The sequence below is a fragment of the Halichoerus grypus genome, chromosome 5, assembly GCF_964656455.1.
Source record: "Halichoerus grypus chromosome 5, mHalGry1.hap1.1, whole genome shotgun sequence".
NCBI classification, from domain to species: domain Eukaryota; kingdom Metazoa; phylum Chordata; class Mammalia; order Carnivora; family Phocidae; genus Halichoerus; species Halichoerus grypus.
The window spans coordinates 133,118,088-133,137,172 of record NC_135716.1 but is presented as its reverse complement, the minus strand read 5'-3'; the positions used below and the strand labels follow the sequence as shown (position 1 = coordinate 133,137,172).

Below are 19,085 nucleotides of genomic sequence, written 5' to 3'. Positions count from 1 at the left end.
ATGCCGCTGCATCTGTTACTGCTCAGGAGGTAACCAGGCAGTCGTTTTTCTTGTTTTGAAGGTGTCAGCTGCTTGGAGGCACGGGAGGAGTGGAGTCGAGAGAGAAGGCGAAGAGAAGACTGGGAAGAGTGAGCAGTTCACTGACACCCACAGTCATGGCCAGGGCTGCGCTGTGTAACAAACATGGCATGTGGGCTACCAGATTGGGGATTAAAAGGCTTAGGACGCCAACAGGATGCATGAAGTCTTGAAAAATAAGGAATAAAAGGCCAATAAACCATGACAGATGTAGGCCTAAGGAGCCTAGGGAGAGGACGGTCAGCGGGGACTTGGGCGAGCAGAGAGGTGCGTGAAGGATACATTTCTTAAATGAATCGATCCTTGAAGGGTAGGAACTGGGTAGGTGGTGGCGAAGGAGTGGGGAGAATTTCAGAATGGATATCGAGGGCGTACAGAGTGGGTTAAAGCTGACTCTGTTATGTGAATATGGGAGCCCCCAGAGGTTTCTGAGCAGAAGCAACAGGCATGGGGAGTATCATCGGAAAAAGAACTGAACGACCTTATGTCGGATGGAATAGAACTGGGAGAGAAAGACAAAATGGACTATTTCCATGGAAGTTCTAGGGGCAGGCAATAGGATAAAGAGCCCAGGCTTTGGGTGTCACTTAGTGTTGCATGATGTTGAATCAATGACTTAGCCTCACTGAGCTCCTAGGTTCTCCGTAAAATGGGGTACCAAGAGTGCCTGCCTCGCAGGACTGTAACGATTAAATGGAATCCTACAGAAAAGAGCCTCGCACACGGAAACCATCCAGTGTTATATACCACCACCATCATCATCATCCTCATCATCATCATCATTACCAGGACTTCATCAAACAGAGGAAGGTGACTGGACTGTCAAGAAAGAGCTGGATACAAGAGTAGGAAATAGAAGAATGATGAAGACTTCATTCTTGGGCGCCTGGGTGGCTCAGTTGTTGAGCAACTGCCTTCGGCTCAGGTCATGATCCCAGGGTCCTGGGATCGAGTCCCATATCGGGCTCTCCGCTCCGCGGGAGGCCTGCTTCTCCCTCTCCCACTCCCCCTGCTTGTGTTCCCTCTCTCGCTGTGTCTCTCTCTGTCAAATAAATAAATAAAATCTTTAAAAAAAAAAAAAAAAAAGACTTCATTCTTGGGGCCGAATGGGGACTGACAGCCCAGAGGCGGTGGTTTAACACTAGATTTGCAGGGCGTGCCTGAGGAAAAGAGCAGCACGCATCCGAGGTCTTCCTCACATGGGCAGGGACAAGAAGGGCAGATTCCCAAAGGAGCAGAGAGGGGGAGCTGGGGAAGCTGCCCGGACAGGGGACACCAGACAGCTAAGAAGAGAGAGGGATGTTGGGGAGGGAGGGCAGACGTTAATGCTATTGAGACAGGCTTAGCTAAAAATACATTATACCCAGAAAACATACTAGAAGAATATACTCTAAAATGTAGCCACTGCTAGGTGGAGAGAAGTGGGGACCTTTAGTGTTGTTTTTATGCACTCCTGCAGCGCGTACGTTTTTATTTTTTCGGCCTCACCAGCTAACACTTCCACTGCATGTCGTATGCTTGCCATTGTTCTGAGAGCTTTACAGATACTAACTCACTTAATCCTCAAAACAATGCTCTGAGGTGGTTACTATTGCTTTTCCCAATTCAGGATGCAATGCGGATCCAGAGTCCGTGCTCTCAACCACATGTGATGTTTTTATGATGAAAAAAATAAATGAATGAATCCCAGCATGTGTTATTCAGAAAACCAGGAGGAGGGGCAAGTTACCAGTCACTTTATGGGGGCACAGGAAGGAGAGAGGGACCATAGCCCATGGGACTGGGGATGACGGGTTCCAGGGCCCCCCCCGGGTGGGGTTGCCACGGCAAGAAAGGAATGGAGGTCCAGTGATAAGGGGCGCCAGAGAGAACTATTAATTCAGGAACTTAGGCGGTGAGTGTGGGGGGCTATTTCAAGAAGTAGCAGTGTGCTGAAGACAAGGACCTCGATGCGAACTTTGAGGGGTGGGAGGATTATTTCAAAAGACGGCTGTCATCTGGGTGTTTTCAAAAGCAGAGGAGGAGCACTGAGCAACCAAGGAGAGTATGAAGACACCAGCGAGGTTAACGGAGGCCGGAGAGCACGGAGTCAGGTCGGAGCTCCGGCATGAGAAAGGGGGGCCGGGAAGACACAGGAGGAAAAGCAGGGGAGCAGGCACCCAGCAGCTCAGGCCAGGTGAGGGACAAAGGGCCGCCAGCCAGAGGTGCGCACAAACAACGCGGGCCGATCTCTCAGGCATCGTGCTGAGCAGAGGAAGTCAGACCCAGGAGCACGCACGTGCTGTGCTCTGTCTGATTCCACGTGCAGGAGTTCAAGGCCAAACACGTCTCTGGTGATAGAAACTAGATGAGTGGAGAGCGGGAGAGGAGATGGATGAAGCAGGATGGGCCATGAGCCAGGGGCTGACTATTGAAGTCGGGTGACAGGTACACAGGATGCCTTCTTTCTTGGCAGATGTCAGAAAATTTCAAGAATTAGAAGTTAAAAGTAAAACCCTCTGATCCTAAATACTTCATGGTCTAGAACACGATAATAATTAACACTGTAAGATGAGGTCTGTCATTAAAGAATGGAAGATAGGTTAATTATTGTCTACCATTTCCTCCTCCAGATCATGATATAGCAAGTATGTCCAATGTCCACAGCGCAGAGGAAGTACCTGCCTTTTGAGGAGGCACAGATAGGATGAAAGCAGCCATAATCCGGGCTCTGGGCCCATTTTATACAGCGCTCAGATCCCGGGTCCCAGATGCCAAAGTTCAACCTGCCAGGAAGCACTGCTCCCTGCATTCACCCTCAAAACACAAAAGCCTGTGGTCCACATACCCATAACCATTATGCTAAAAGACATCATAGGATACTTAATTTTCCTTTCTTCTTTCATCTCGCCTTCTCCCATTAACTACAGCAGGAAACATGTCCTACCTCCTTTCAAACATGTCCGGACTTGATAACTGCTTGGAGGAAAAGCAAAATCTACGAAATTCCTAGGGTGACCAGCAAGATGAACATTCTGTGCTGGCCCTCACAGTTCAAAGTACTTGTTGTTTTGTATGCAGGTTCCTGAAAACACCAAAAATAGAAATACCACACGATCCAGTAATTCCACTACTGGGTATTTACCCAAAGAAAACACAAACACTAACACATCCCTATGTTTTCTGCAGCATTATTTACAATAGCTGAGATACGGAAACAACCTAGATGCCCACAGAGAAGATGGATGGATAAAGATGTTGTATACACATACAATGGAATATTACTCAGCCACAAAAAGAGAATGAAATCTTACCATGTGCAACAAGATGAATGGACCTAGAGGGTAGTCTGGTAAGTGAAAGAAGTCACTGGCCTTGGCAGAAAGTGGCAGCTTTGTCATTTTTCCTCTTCATAATTCAGGAAACAAAAGGGACAATATATTCCTGGGGCTGGGCACACAGCAGGAACTCAAGAAATACTTTACCAATGAAATGATGACACAAGGATCCCTGGCAATATCTTAGGTGAGTGGTAAGGGCCCGAACCCAATGTATATGAACGTCGGAATTTCTGACAAACGGGAATCATGTCACATTACGAAAGGATTCCTTCAGATAATACTTTCCCAGATGCATTATCTACTGGACCAAGAGGCTAAGTCAGAGAAACTCATTGTTTAGCTCGGATTCTAATTAAATTATCAATTAGGAATCCTACGAAACATCTCGAAGTTATAACACTTTACACAACCGCTTCTGTGTCTTGAGCACAGTTCTACTTGGTTTCCAAAATACAGTACTCGTGTGTATACTGTCCTCCTTCCCGTACTTAGGAAAGGGAGGGTGGTACAGACTTTGGTTTTAAAAGCTTCAAAAGCAGCTCCTTCTCTGGCCTCTGGCCTTGGTACTCTTTTCCCCTTAAGGATGGATACAGCAAAGTAAAATTCTGCCGCTGCTTGCCCTGGAAAGAAAGAAGTACCCCCAGAGGCCTCCACTGCTTACAGCCGCCTGTGCAGGTCGGGTGCTTAAAGGGGGGAAAGGGGCCGCTTCCCAAGGGGAATTCATCTCATGAGTGCCCTTGGGCATAACGTACACTTTCAAGCAAATCCTAATAGTTCATATGGCAATATTAATACCTTTTATTTATTCACGTATTTAACTGTAAAGTTACTTAAACTTTTCTAACGCTTAATGAAGTTAGGGATTAAACTCCTGAGAGAGATCACAGGATATCAGCATGTAGCTGTCTGTGGCCAAATACGAGTTTCAGAAGGTTAAGTTGATACTATCAAAGGTCTGTCCCTGGGATATTTTCCAAAGTGCGTGAGATTCTCCGGAACACTTTTAGGCACAGTGTGAGTCAAAATAAATGGCACGTGTTTATATTACGTGTAGAAATTACGAGATTGATTTTAGTGGACTGAGTAAACAAATGCATCCAAGTCCTACCAACAGCCATTACCTGTCAGTGGCGACACTTATAAATGGACAGACTCCGTGATCACATGACCACCGGAGGCCCATGCCTTCCCTTACAGATGAAAACCACCCCGAGCTGAATTCTGGAGAAACACCCTTACATGTCACATGCAGATGTCGCCACACGTTTGTCGATCATTTCTGCCTTTCCCCAGTGGAGAATCTGATATTCTACTTCTAATGTGGTAAGCCTGATATAATAATAATGCTATTAAAAGATGGCAATTTATAAAGTGCTTCCTCCTCTGCCATCTACATGAGACAGGGTTCAATTACTAAATTGTATTTTAATTTCTCTTCATTGAGAACCTCTTGAATTGAGCCTGCAACTTTATGCAATCAGTAAGTAAGCTATTTTTGCAGATAATTGGAAAAACACTGGAATCCTTCTGCCTCATGAGATTCCTGTTTCTTAGTAGCCTGTCAGGTGCTTCCCCTCTTCAGATGCAGTGTATTTTCACTTGTAACAATTGCACATGCTTCTTAAATGGAGGAAAGTATTGGTTTTTCCTCTCTTAAATATAACCCAGTTAATGACATTTTCTTAGAAGCAGATTATACCTGTACTTAAGAGGTAATGTGGAGCAGAGACCACAAAGTGACTAGAAGCCGGATTCCTAATAGGGCTGCCTTTCAGACTCCTCTGGGCAGCTCTTTCAATGCACCCACATACCAACCTCACTCCCAAACCTCCGGAATTAAGAGTATCAGCGGTAGGTCCTGGCCAAAGTGTATTCTGAGAAAGCTCCGGGTGATGTGGATCTGCACTCTGGAGAAAGGGCCACAGGACTTGAACGTTAGCAGGGCTATTCAGGTACAACACCTGGGTCTCCCTGACTGCTCTATCTGAATTAAGCTAGTGGCCTTGGACAAGTCACTTCCTCTTTCTGGGCCTTGGCTTCCACATCCTTAAAAAAGGGGAACAAGAGAAGTGCTCTGTGCTTCTTCTTTGCGTATTCATTTATTTTTTTTAATTTTTGAATTTGAATGTAGTTCACACACAATATTACATTAGTTGCTGGTGTATAACATACGGATTCAACTTCTATGTTATGCTCTGCTCACAAGTGTAGCTATCCTCTGTCCCCATACAGCGCTGTTACGGTATCATCAACCACATTCCCTATGCTGTGCCTTTTATTCCCACATGAGTTCTTCGTTCCATATCTGGAAGCCTGTATCTCCCACTCCCCTTCACCCCTTTTGCTCCTCCTCCAATGCCCTCCCCTCTAGCAACCATCAGTTTGTTTTCTGTATTACAGGTCTGATAGTTCTTCAGAACTACTCAGACCACTGGTTTAAGCTCTTGGTATTTATATGGGTGAATAATGACCAGGGCAGGGACAGCAGGAGCCACCAGCGTGAACCGGCTAGGTGACAGTAACCACTGCATCCAGTGCTCTGGGAGAATCAAGCACGTGGTGGGAAGGTCAGTACCCAGCTGCTCCTGAAGCCCCCCCAAAGACATTACCACTGGGGAACCGGCCATTTGCAAACCAAGTGGGTCTGAAAGCTGACAAGCATACAGGGGAGAAAATAATGTCTATGGGCGTTGAAAAATAAAGCCATGCCCACAAATACAGTAAGCTCGCTTTTAGCCAGAATGTTCTGGGAAAGGATATCAGAGTAAACTGAAATTTCTGGTTGAGTTACCATGTGTAAGGGCACACTGTCACCAGTTTTCAGAGATAACAGCACAATACATACACAGCCCTGAACACAACTGATGGTTAAGAAGGCACTTCTGTGAAATTTCGTGATTCTAGATAAAGCTGAAGAACTCTTTGAACAAGTCCATTTCTTTTGGCACTGACCCTGCTGGACGGTCCCACCCTCCTGACTCTGCCCAGTCTTCTCCTGGGGGCGTCTTCATGTCCCTGATTGTCCTCTGTCTCCTGGGCTGACATCGTCCCCTGTCTGAGTCCTCCAAGCTCAGCTGTCCTTGAAGATTCTGCCTGAGTGCCTGTTTTTCTTCTCTCCAATCTCCCTTGCATCTGCTCTCAGGGGCCGGCACAGGTTCTGACACGTCCATGTGGCCTGGGACCCCCATCCCAACAACCTGCCTGTTCCTCAAACTCACCAGAGGTTGGACTCCCCGCTCTTTGACACAGGAGGCCCTTCTCTGGATTTGGCTTCTCAATCTCCCTGCGAATAGAACAGCCTTTATTCCAGTTATCTAGACTCAAGACTTTAGTTCTGAGACCATCCCCTTGTTCCTTGACATCTGAAGAGGGGACCAGTCCTTACAGGTTCACTTCCTGATCCACATTTCCCTCCCTGGTGGCCCTGCCACTGACCTTCCAGTCAGGCTGTCCCCCGATGTGTGCTAGGAGATGACACTTGCCGTTCTTGGTTGCCCTGAGTTCTCCCCCAACAGCTGTCCACCTGTCAGATGGCTGGTGGCTGGCCAGTAATCCTAGATAATGGCAAAAGCTGATCAACAGATAGGAGCTCTTGGGCTCCGTCGGAGGGTGGTTGGGAATGAACAGCCCGGAGCAATACCTGGGAGCCTTCCCCTCTCTCTCCCCTGTCGCAGCCCCTAAAAGGCAGACTCTAAAGATTCCCAAGGCTCCTCGAAACACAGTATGAGACCACTGCTCTGAGCCATCAAAAATACTCGGGCCAGACAAATCTTCTGAAATTCAGCTCCAGTCACATGATGCTCCTCAAAAACCATCAACCGGTTGGTGGGAATGGAAACTATGGCCGTATTCACTTGGGCGGAACAGTTAACACATGGCTGTTCTAGTCCTGGGTGAATACCAACAGAAATGTGTTCACCGAAAGACATGCATTAAGACATTCAGAGTGACACCATTCCTAACAGCCCCCAAATGGAAACTGCCTAAATGACCAAAACAGGAGAATAACTCACTCAATGGAAACTCCACAGCAAATGACAATGAACAAGCTTCAAATACATGCAGCAGTATGGATGAATCTCACACACATAATGTTGAGTGAAAGCCAGATTTATAAAAGAATAAAAAGGAGTACATACCACAGGAGTCCAGTAAGTACAAAAATGGGGGAAACTATATGCTGTTAGGCATCAGGCTAGAGGCTACTTTTGAAGGGGAAGGTAGCAAAGGGGGCAGTAGGGGGCTTTTCCAACTGCTGGCTACATGTATGTGTTTAGCCTGTGGGTGGGGGGGAGCTTGTGATCTGGGTAAGTAGCTGCACAAAACCACTGACTGCCCCCAATTAACTTGAACCCAACGCAACTTCCACTGTGCCTCAGAAGCCCATTACAATTTGGCTCTAACCCACCTTTCTGGTCTTTTCGCAACTCTTTTTCTTTTTCCCCCCCTCTGTGAAATACTGTGGGTATTTATGTTTTCTGGGGAAAGGGTCCATAGCATTGATCAAAGGGGCCACACGATCCAAAAGAGGAAAAGACAAATCCTCCTCCTTGCAGCAACCCAAATGATCTCTGAAACTGAACTCTGTGACTCGCTTTGTTATTTTGAGAAAGCCCCGACCCCTCCCAGCTTCCCCTGCGAGATCCCACCCCTGCTTGCAGGTCAAGTCACATTACCTCCACTACCAAGTCTCTGATCATCCTCTACCCCAAAACTACCCCCTCCCTCTCTCCCACAACTGTTTATCAGGGTCTGCTCTGACCCTTCAGTAAGCACCAAGCATTTACAAATAAACAAAACCTCAAGGAGCTTTCGATCCAGGACAGGGAAAACAGATGTATCCGCAAATAACTTCAAGCAGAAAGAAGCATCGGAAGAGACAGAGAGAGAGAGAGGTCGGGCGATGGGGAGTTCAGGATACACAGTGATTCCTTGTGGCTGGGGGAAATCTGGGGAGGCTTTGTGTAGGAGGTGACACAGCTTTGCACCGCTGGAAAGAAAACCACACACAGGGCATAACACAAATGAGCTGGACAGTTCAGGTGCTCCATTCAACCTTCAGATTCCAGGTCTACGCCTACACGTTCACCATTCTGAATGATTGGACATCTGGAGGAAAGCTCTACAATCACAAAGGAAAACGTTTAAAGTTACTTAAAGCCCTTCGGGAAGTGTGTGGGGGGAGTGGTATTCCCACCCTGTGTTCTTAAATAGATGCGGACTATTGCTGGGGGGCCCTCAGCATGAAAGGGACTATTCTATCATCAAAGTCTGGTTTGAGCTTAGCACCCAGACTGTGGGACCTGGGAGTCCAGCCTCACCCTGGGCCCTGTTTCCTGACATCGGTGGCATCTGGGAAGGTACGGGAAAGAGGATTGTTCGACTTCTCAGGTCCCTGGGTTTATCTATCAAGAGGGGATTTCTGGGACAGCAAATACTCTGAATGCTGCAAAGAAAGGGGCTCTGCCTCCAAATCAAAAGAGAAAGAGAAATCACCCCCAGCACGGAGGGTCCCCGAGCACAGTGCTGCTCATAATAAAGGCCACCAGGCGGCTTTTCTTTGCACATCACCACCTTTTACCTTTTGAAGCTCTTCCAATTGTTATGACATCTCTCAACCACCCTGTCATTAAATTCTCTGTCCAGCCAGTGTATGAGAAAACGGAGGCAAAAGGAAATCTGAGGATTTACCCACGGCCCCTGGGACTTGAGAACCCCAGGCACTGGGGCTCCTGATTCTCAGACAGCCCCCCCCCCACCAATTCCGTCCCAGGCTCTCTGATCGTTTCCACCTGGGTGGGGCTCCAGGGTTTGGGGAAGTAGTTTCCACAGGGAGTGACGACTCCACAGAGGTGACCCAGTGCCGGCCCTCCTGGCAGGGGTGCCCACGTCTGTGGGAGCTTGCGGTGCGTCCCTCCAGTTGGTCAGGGCCTGGGTGATGAAGGGGCCTTATCATGGCCCAGGGCAATGCAGGGGGAGCTGAACTCTGGTGGATCTGAGCAGCTTGTGTGGCTTCCCCGGGGAAGGTGGGGGGAAGGAAAAGCAAAACTCAGCAGCACCGTCTGCAACTGCACAGGCTGGAAAGCCACATGCTGCGGAGGGTGTGCTGCTCTGTGACTGGAATTGGCCCATTTTCTGGTCTGGTCTGGGTTTCCTTCCTTCTCACTGCAAAGCCTCCCAGCCAGTCAGGCGACACCCACAATTAGCCACCACTACTCAGTCTCGCCCTATTTGTGGAACTAGCTTGGGTATTTGCCTTTTATTATATTCTTCCCCTTTTAAATAACAAAACGAATATGTTGAAACATTCAAACTATATGCACGAGAACGGAATGAAAAGTTAAAATTCTTTCCTTCTAATTTCACTCCCAAGAGGTACCCACTGTGCACAGTCTTTTTCTTTCCTTGCACACCTTCTTCTGGCCTTCACATACATCCTACACACGTATATGGTGTTTTAAACAAATGGGATATTTACATACAGTTCTGCAAATTACTTTTTTTCACTCAACAGTAAATATATTATGAGCAACCAGCCTTGCTCATACGGAGGGGTTGGTACATTTTTCTAATTTTCTCGTTCTGAGACACCTAAAATTTACAGAAAGAACACAAAGGGCAACATAAATATATAGGATTCATTTTTTAAAATTTAGTCATTTCTGCAATTGCTCTCCTCCCCCCATGGACTGCTCCCTAATCACCCTGGGAGTCACGGCAGGACCAACCTCAGAACATGCTGGGGAGGGGAAGCCCTAGACCCCACTGACTGATATCTGTCTGCTGCAGGACGTTCTGAGAGGTGGCCCAGGCTCCGGTGCCCAGAGGCTGAGTCTACAGAATTTCGAGACTCCTCACCCACATCCACTCTGCTTGGAGGGGCTCTTCTGGTTAGCTGCCGGTCACAGGAGGAGTGGCAAATTCAGTGAAAGTGCAATGCTTTGCAATTGTTTCCCCTTCTGGAGACGCAGGGGTCAACGGTTTGCAAGGGCAGCTGTCTTGTTTAAATGGGGAACTGGAGTTCCTTTCTCAGCAGCACATTCTCCCTGCAGATTCTGCCCGGGGCCACCCACAAGCATGTGGAGAAGCCAGATAGCGGTCCCCCATCCCAGGAGCAGTGCCTGCCAGCCCTGACTCAAAGGCTGAGGGACCCAAGTCCCGGTCTGAGCTGCTATCTGGGCCAACCAGATGGTGAGGGACAGAGAGAATCCGGGGCAGCTAGAGAGAGCACCACGGGGAAGAGTTGGTCCCTGCCCTTGAGTCCCAGGATCTGCAGAGAGAAAGAGGGAGGTGGGAGGGCGTGCCTCTGTGATGTGTTTTCTGAACATGGTGAAACAGCATTTTGGTTGTGGTCAGACCCCACAGGTAGCATATGTTTTGATTCGTTCTGCTACATTTAGAACAGCGAGTACTTCTCTCCCTGCACAACACTCTTCTGGTCCTGTAGAGGCACTGACTGAGTGTTCACAATCACCCTGGGTGTGGGAGACTGCTAACTATTTCCCTGTTAGACAGAGGGGAAAAGTGAGGCAGAGGAAGCTAAATAATTTACCTAGGTAGTAGCAGACATGGGATCTGAATGCTTACCCCTCAGGCCTTCTGACGCTCGTGTGACGTTTCTCAAAATATGTTTATGACTTAATAGGCATATATGGAAATAAGGTTCCAAGTCCCATGTATTTTGGAAAGCCCTCATTGGAACAAAGATAAGCAGCCTTCTTTCATGCAAAACTTCTAAAATGCATTTATGATTTGCAAGAGGCATATGGTTTGCAGCATTTCTCCCAATTATGTGAACGTAGAAATGTTTTCCTAGGAACATCTCATGAGATCAGTGTGTTCTGCTGACCACACTTGGAATAAATGCTGGCAAAGGGAGTGGTGGGAACAGTGCTTAAGTTCTGGCTCTTGCCATTTAACTAACTTTGTGACTCTGGAAATGGCTTAACCTGAGCCTCAGTTTTCTCATTTGCAAAATGGGAATAATAGCAGTTTATACACTTCATGGAGCCGCTGGGAGGATTAAGTGCATGAGCAAAGTTCTTAAAATGGTGCTCGGCTCAAAACAGTCAATAAATGGCAGCTATGAAAATGATGATCAAGAATACTAATTTAAGAACAAGGGAATTATGAAAATCTTATTAAAAGGAGCAGAGAATCCCCAGAAATATTATCCTTCTGAATGATGTTCACCAACAACAGTTCCTCCTGACAGAAAGACTTGAAAAATGTTTGCACAAAGGAAAATCCTGAAACGCCATAGATTGCCTTACCATTTCAAGGGAAGGAGAAACAAGGGAAATGTTTTCAAAAAGTCGTTCAGACAGCAAGTTTCCTTGGCAAAGAGGTTCTCTGATACTGTACCAGACGCAGACCAAGGACACCAGCCAATTCCCTGAGCACGAAAGCAAGCTGAGACATCCTTCACCAGCAACAGAGCCAGGTGCTGGACCCACTGCATCAGGGAAAGCAGGGACATGCACACTTTCGGGGGCGGGGGGATCGAGTCTTGTAACTGAACTGAAAACGGCTTGGCACCCACAGGATGTCTTCCTGTTCCCGTCTTACGGAGTGACTCATGCATCTGCCATTTCGCTTGTAGCCACTGTGGGAGAACTCTGTGCAGGAACTCTGCCTCCACAAAAGGCACCCCCTCCCTGCCTGACACAGCAGCCCCCACCCCTTCCGGTCATGCCTGCCAAACATGTGACAGTTGACAAACAACACACCAAAACGTGCCCCCTCCCCAAGCCCCACCAAGCTGCCTTGGGAGACACTGCTGCTCCCTGAAGCAAGAGGGGAATCCAAGGACAGAGCCCAAGGGTCCACGACCCGGGGCACCTGAAGTAATTTGCTCCCGGTGGGCCAGCTCTGCACACTGGACTTGCTTCCTGTTGTGCAACTATGTAAATGAACCTGTGCTGGACCAGCTGCACCGCGTGGCAGGGATTGTGAGTAAGGAGCCACCTCGGCAGCCTCTTGGGGGGACTTGTGCAAAGAGCCCACAGGCTCAGACTTGGGATGCCAACCCCAGGAGTGGGGGCCCCTCACAGGGCACCTCTTCCTCTGCGGGGGAAACTGCCGTGAGTATGGACAGGCCACGTCCTGGCAAGCACAGCCTGGGGAAGACGGGAGCCAAGAACATCAGGAGATAGGGTCTGAGTTGGAGGGTAACTCCAACCTAGGGGGCTGGACTCTGGGTTACACTCAGATTAGTTTTTTTGGGTCCTTCAGAGGCCTCAGTTTCCCTATGTGTAAGACAAGGGGGAGCTGGTCTCTTTCCCCAGGGCCTCTGTGCCAAATGTATGTGCTAACTAATGCCCCCAGCAACACTGGAAAGGAAGTGTCTCCCTCCCCATTTTGCAGATATGTAAACTGAGGCTTGGAGGAGTGAGCATGGCCACAGTCCATACAGGTGACGGTGTTGTGGGGCCGGGATTTAAACTGAGAACTGTGGATATTCAGATGTGTTCCATCCTGAAATTCTACATGGGCTAAGCTTCCTTAAAGTGATGTTTGCAACTAAAATCGAGTCTTAATTTTCGACATGAGAATTATTCGCTTGGTACATGATCTATGGCACATTAAAAATTTCACTTTCCGGGGCTCCTGGGTGGCTCCGTCGGTTAAGCGTCTGCCTTCAGCTTGGGTCACGATCCCAGGGTCCTGGAATGGAGCCCCGCATCGGGCTCCTAGCTCAGCGGGGAGTCGGCTTCTCCCTCTCCTTCTGCCTACTTGTGCTCTCTCGGGCGCGCTCTCTAAAAATAAAATCCTTTAAAATTTTTTTTTTCACTTTCCTTGACCCTTCTGGGACTGTTTATTCTTTCACACGGCCAAATAGATTGTGTTTAGGCAACTGTGAGTGGATTTTGAAATTAGTGAAAGTGAATTCTAATTACAATTCTCATATTAAATCATTAGCAGAATAAATCACCAAAATAATTCCATGGCTTGATATGAATGATGTTCTAAGGCAATACCTTGGTTATTGTTCTGAAAAAAGTTGGTGCTGAGAGACGGAATAGGCATAGGGGTGGTGGAGCTTCCACCCAGCTTAGGGTCCATGGAGGCCCATTCATTAATTAGCTGCTTAATTTATTCAACTCACTTAATCCCATCCCTCTTCCCTTTCTGCATCAGTAAAACAAAGGGCCTGGATTAGATCCCCATTTCCCACCCAGTTCAGTAAAAAGACTCCTTTTAATGGACAAATGCTCACTGGACTCTCTCCCCTCCAAAAACAGTTGTTCTTTTGGAGCCTGTTAGTTATGAGAACACATCATGACAAAAAATTAACAGAAGTGTTGTTCTCTTTTATTAATTGCAACATCTTCCTATACTTGGACGATAACAGCGCACGGATGTTCAAGACATTATTGATTCAGCTGATTGTCAATGCAAGGCCCCTGTAAACACTCTGACCCCTGGCAATAAACTGTCTACTCTCCTTACCACCCTCTGTCCACAGATTTTGAACTTTTGCATTAAATGGCCTCAAATGTTCCTTTCAGTGTCCAACTTTGATGTTATCACATGCTAATTGTTTCTTTTTTTTTTTTTTAAAGATTTTATTTATCTATTTGACAGAGAGAGACAGAGTGAGAGAGGGAATACAAGCAGGGGGAATGGGAGAGGGAGAAGCAGGCTTCCCGCGGAGCAGGGAGCCCAATGTGGGGCTCGATCCCAGGACCCTGGGATCATGACCTGAGCCGAAGGCAGACGCTCAACGACTGAGCCACCCAGGCGCGCCTCACTTGCTAATTGTTTCTTAAGAAACTACACACCAGGTTTCTATTTTTTTGTTGGGAATAATAAAGCAAATTTTCAGTTAACGATTTTGTTTGGCACTAAACCACATTCATTGCATTTACTCATCAGACACATACCGAATGCCCGCGCTGGGTATATAGAGGTGAGTAAAACAGAGACGGTCACTGGCTCCTAGAGCTTTGGTCTACAGCAAGGCCTTCCCACAATCCCGAGCCCTCCCCTTCTTTGTATCCAGCTTTAACCTCTCCCTGGGGGGTCTGGCTTCTAACACCCACCTGCCAGCTCAACATCTCCATTTGGATACCCACTGGACATGCATCTCCAACTTAACACCTGGAAGGTTACCTCCGGTTTCCTTCCCCTCCGCTTGCCAAAATCCTTCCTACCTTGGCATTCCCCAATCCCTGAAATGGCATCATTTATCCAATGCTCAGGCCCCAAATACTTGGAGCCATGCTGGTCTCCTTTCATGCCCAGCAGTTAATATGGGGAGAAAGTGCTGCGGGCACCACCTACAAGAACACATCCTGAACTCAGCAGCTTGTTATTGCATCCACGCTCCCAGCAGGGTCCAGGCCACACTCACCACTCCCTTTCCCATAGCTGGCCTTTCCCATTTTTCTCTTGCTGCCCTACAGCTTATTTTATAAGCAGCAGCTGGAGCAAAGCTTTCTAAATTTAATTTAATCCCATCACACTATTCTTTCTGCTCAAAACCCTTCAGTGGCTTCCCATAATTCCTGGAATAATTCCAGGGTCTTAGCATGGTTTAGGAGACCCTAGATCTGGCTCCTGGCCACTACTCCAGGCTCCTCTCCCACTCTCCCCCTAATTCTTGTGGTCAACTTGCTTTTTCCATAAACGTGCCAGGCCTGCTCCCACCTCACGGCCTTAGCATATGCTGTTTCCCCTGCTTGGAATGCCCTTCCCTTACATATGTGTACAGGTTATTCCCTTTGTTTTTTTTTTTTCAGGTTTCTGCTCACATCCTTTTTCTCAGGAAGGCATTCCTTGATTGTCCTGCTTGAAATAGCCACCACCCTACCCTACCTGTCCCTTTCTTTCTCCTTACTCTGCTTCAGTTTTCTCCTGAACATGGATCACTGCCTGACATTCCATATTCTGTGTGTTTTTTGCCTACCTCTGCCCCTAGACTCTGAGCTCCATGAGAGAGAGGTCTTTTTCCAGCCTGGGTCGGTTCACCCCTCCTCAGGCAACCTGGTCATCTCCCGCTCCCGGGAGGTCACCGTATTGATGCTGAACTTAAAATGCCCACCTGGCCTAGCATCCCACAGCCCAGAACTCCCGGGCTCACGGAATCCTCACGGAATCCTCCCGCTCAGTGTCCTGAGGAGCTGGGACCACAGGCACACACCTTCGCACCCGACAAGGTCTTTTTCAATGCTGTTTGCCCAGCTCCTGGAACGGTGCCTCGTATGCATGTGTTGAGCGAGTGACTGAGTGACAGAATACCATAAATACCATTTCTTGAGTGTGTCTCAGGTGCCAGCTTCTGTTTTCACTTTATCTCTAACGCATACACCAAGCTGACAAGGTGTATACTCTCACAACCATTGCGAGGGCGAGGAAACGCACCCAGAAGGTGTATGTGAGCTCCTGTGGTCTCACGGCCACTGACTGGAAGAGGCAGGGTTTGAACCTGGGTTGAAGTTGCAAACGTGAGGTAAGAAAGCCGAGGAAATGGCAGAGTGTCTGGGGGGCTCGGTGACTCTGTTGGGTGGGCCTGCGGTTAGCGGGATGCTGACACTTCTGTGAGAAGGAGGTCACAGAAATTATTCCAGCAGCCACTGGAGAAGTAATCCAAGTCCTAAATGGATGTGGTGGTGACGGTGGTGACGGGGAGCTCCGAAGCCCTCGCTGCCCCGTGGCTCAACCAGTCCTCGCCACCCTCGGGCTTTCACACAAGTCCTGTCTTCCACCAGTTCCTGCTCACGTCGGCCTCTTCCTCCCTTATTCGTAAGAGGTTCCGGCTTTGCCCTAACCCAAACCCAAACCCTAAACCCTAACCCCCAAAGCCTGGTCTCTGCCCACGTGTGCAGCTCTCCTCAGGGCCGACTGACAGTTCAGAGGCGGGTGGAAGGGGCCCAAGGGAGATGGGCAAGGTGCCCCAAAGGTAGAATGCCAGCCACTCCTAGCTTTGTGCGTGGGCTAAGGCAGCACCACAGTGAGACACTATGGGCAAGTCAAGGCCTCCGCTCAACAGGTTCTGAAACCCCATCAGTGCCCCCTCCAGGAATGATCTGTGCTCATCAAGCTCAAAGAGACAGAGGCACCAATGGGCTCGCTCCTCCTTGCACAGGGCAGCCCTCCCTGGGATCAGGTGCTTCAGGAAGGATGCCACGGGAGACAAAGGGAGGCTGCCCGGGGAGCACGTAGGTGAAGCAAAGAGAGGCGAGTAGCAGCGAGATGGCTCCGTTGGGCTGTGGTGAGGCCCGAAGGCCACACTGACCCACCTCTCCAGAGACCTCAGATCCAGCAGATCTCTGTCTGGACGATGCTCAGTAACCGTCAACTGATTCTTCTCCCTTTCAGACTCCAGGCAGATCACCTGCTTTCCAGTAACACACTCCATCCTCCGAGAAGGGAACTCCAGGGACCACAGTTTCTGTTAATCCTCAGTCAGGCCATGATTAGAATTCCGGGCCTAGCTCTTCCTGCTCTGAGATCCTCTCCCTCAGGTGACATCTAGATGGTCCATCCCCTCCCACTGTGCTCAGATTTTTGTCAATTTAAGTCTCGGAAGATCATCTTAATTCTAGGCTCTGCTGGAAAACAGAGTGAATCTCTACAACCTCCTAGTCACTGACCACCAATGTACAACAGAGTTGTTACACAGGGACCAGCATGATCTTAATTCCACCTAGGGTTATCACACACCTGCTGTGTGCCAGGACCCATATGAGGTACAGGGATAGAGCAGTGAGGGAAGGTTGGCATTACACCGGTGACAAAAAGCGTTGTGGATGTTGTATGGGGGTGTGCTCTAATGCTGGGAAATCACAGAGCAAAGGGGCTCTAAGTGGCCCCAGGCATCAGGGATGGCCTTCCAGAAGTGGTGTTTAAAATCTATGCCTTGAGGCACCTGGGTGGCTCAGTCAGTTAAGTAAGTCTGCCTTCCGCTCAGGTCTTGGTCCCAGGGTCCTGGGATAGAGCGTCCACGTCCTGTACCAGCTCCGTGCTCAGCGGGGAGTGTGCTTCTCCCTCTCCCACTGCCCCCCCCACCCCCGCTCGTGCTCTGTCTCTTGCTTTCTCTCAAATAAATAAATAAAATCTTTAAATAAAAAAATCCATGCCTTCAAATAAGGAGCCCACTTCAGAGTTGTCTACTTGGAAAGTTAGAGATTTACTCCTAATGATCCCCCCATTGCTAAGAATATCCAGCAGATGAGTTTCAGTGGGAGGGAAGTGTTATGTTTCCACTCTTGTACACTAGAGCAAACCAGAGCTGGCTATGAAGCAGACACAGTGAGTTCAGATAGTCCAGGTCCAAATGGCCTCCTTAATCTAAGCCTAACGTGGCCATGAACGCCACTGTGAAGCTGGGCAGTAGTAATAACTCTTCCAAAGTCACTTTTCAACCCTCTTCAAAATGGGTAAAAAAAAAAAGTTCCTATCTTTTGAACCAATAATTCTAACCCAGGGAATTTATCCTAAGGAAATAATCCAAAGTATAAGTCATGTGCATAGCGACATTTACTGCAGTATTATTTGCTGAAAAGTGAAAAATGAAGAAAAAAAATAAAAATTCACAAAACATAGAAGTGGATAAATGATGGTATGTCAGCAAGAGGGAGCATCCTACTACCACTGAAGGTATAATTTTGAAGACTGTATTGCTATATAAAAATGTTTAGGACATTACATTAAGGAAAACATCTGCACCTCTGCTACTCACAAGGTGTATAAAGATTATATATGCAGATGGACAAAGAGTGATTAGAACATAGGAAGACGAAGTTGATTTGCCTAGATAGGACTATGAATGCACTTTTGCTATTGTTGTTTGAGCAATAAAACCAATGAAGAAGATAACAAATAAATATAATCAAGTCTCCTGTATTTCTTCTTCACTCAGCGAGAGCAGAGGCAAATTACTGCCTGTGGGCCAAATCCAGTCTGTTGTCAATTGTTGCAAATAAAGTTTTATTGGCACATGGACAGGCTCACTTGATGATGTATTATTCATGGCTGCTTTCACCCAATATGGCAGAAGTGAATAGCTGTGGCAGATACTGCATGGTCCACAGAGCCTGAAAGAATTACTATCCGGCCCTTTATAGAACGAGGTTGCCAATCTCTGATCTAGAGTAAGGAAACATTACGGCTTCATTCACAAGTACCTACCAGGTACTCCACAAATATGGACAAATAAACAGGATATCACCTGTTTCGTACTTTGTTTCCTTTGTTTGCAAAGAGGGGAAATATGTGAGCCCAAGCTTGAGGGCCAACAGCTGGTTCTCAGATTTTGGAAGAGCTGGGATCACCCCCAACAGGAACTTAGCACCAAAGTTACAAATTGCTCTTTGATTCCAGCATTCTTAGAGTTTATAACAATTAAACTAGCTGCTTGACAGTAGAAGAGGTTATTGAAAAAGTACTGTATTATCTAAGGACAAACTCTAAAATCAGGGCAGCAAACTCTAAGTCAAAACTCACCAACTGGCAGCAGGAGGGCCAGAGTTGGCCTGCAGACCTGTTTTATTTGGCCCGCAGATAATTAAACACACACACACACACACACACACACTGTGCCAACATTTAGAAATTGAGAGTTTTCATATAAAAATCCAGATATCGGGCTTGTTTACAGAGAACACATTCCCATATGGTTGCTGAGCTGGGGCTCAGGAGCAGACAGATGCTCCGGGGGTAGACGGGTCTCGCTCCCTGCTA

At 47.8% G+C, this 19,085-nt stretch overlaps 1 protein-coding gene across 13 annotated transcripts in view; it reads right to left on the bottom strand.

Annotated features, from left to right (window-relative positions):
• GNG12 (G protein subunit gamma 12) overlaps window positions 1-19,085 on the bottom strand; it is a 127,061-nt gene that overhangs the window by 16,821 nt on the left and 91,155 nt on the right. Inside the window, exon 1 of one of the 13 annotated variants that reach the window (XM_078072942.1) lies at window positions 11,672-11,695. The exons of 11 other annotated variants lie outside the window; for them this stretch is intronic. The gene's annotated coding sequence lies outside the window, so the exon portion shown is untranslated. Of the gene's footprint in view, window positions 1-6,833; window positions 6,929-11,671; window positions 11,696-19,085 lie in introns of those variants that run through there. One more of the 13 variants, XM_036103745.2, reaches the window with a different exon arrangement.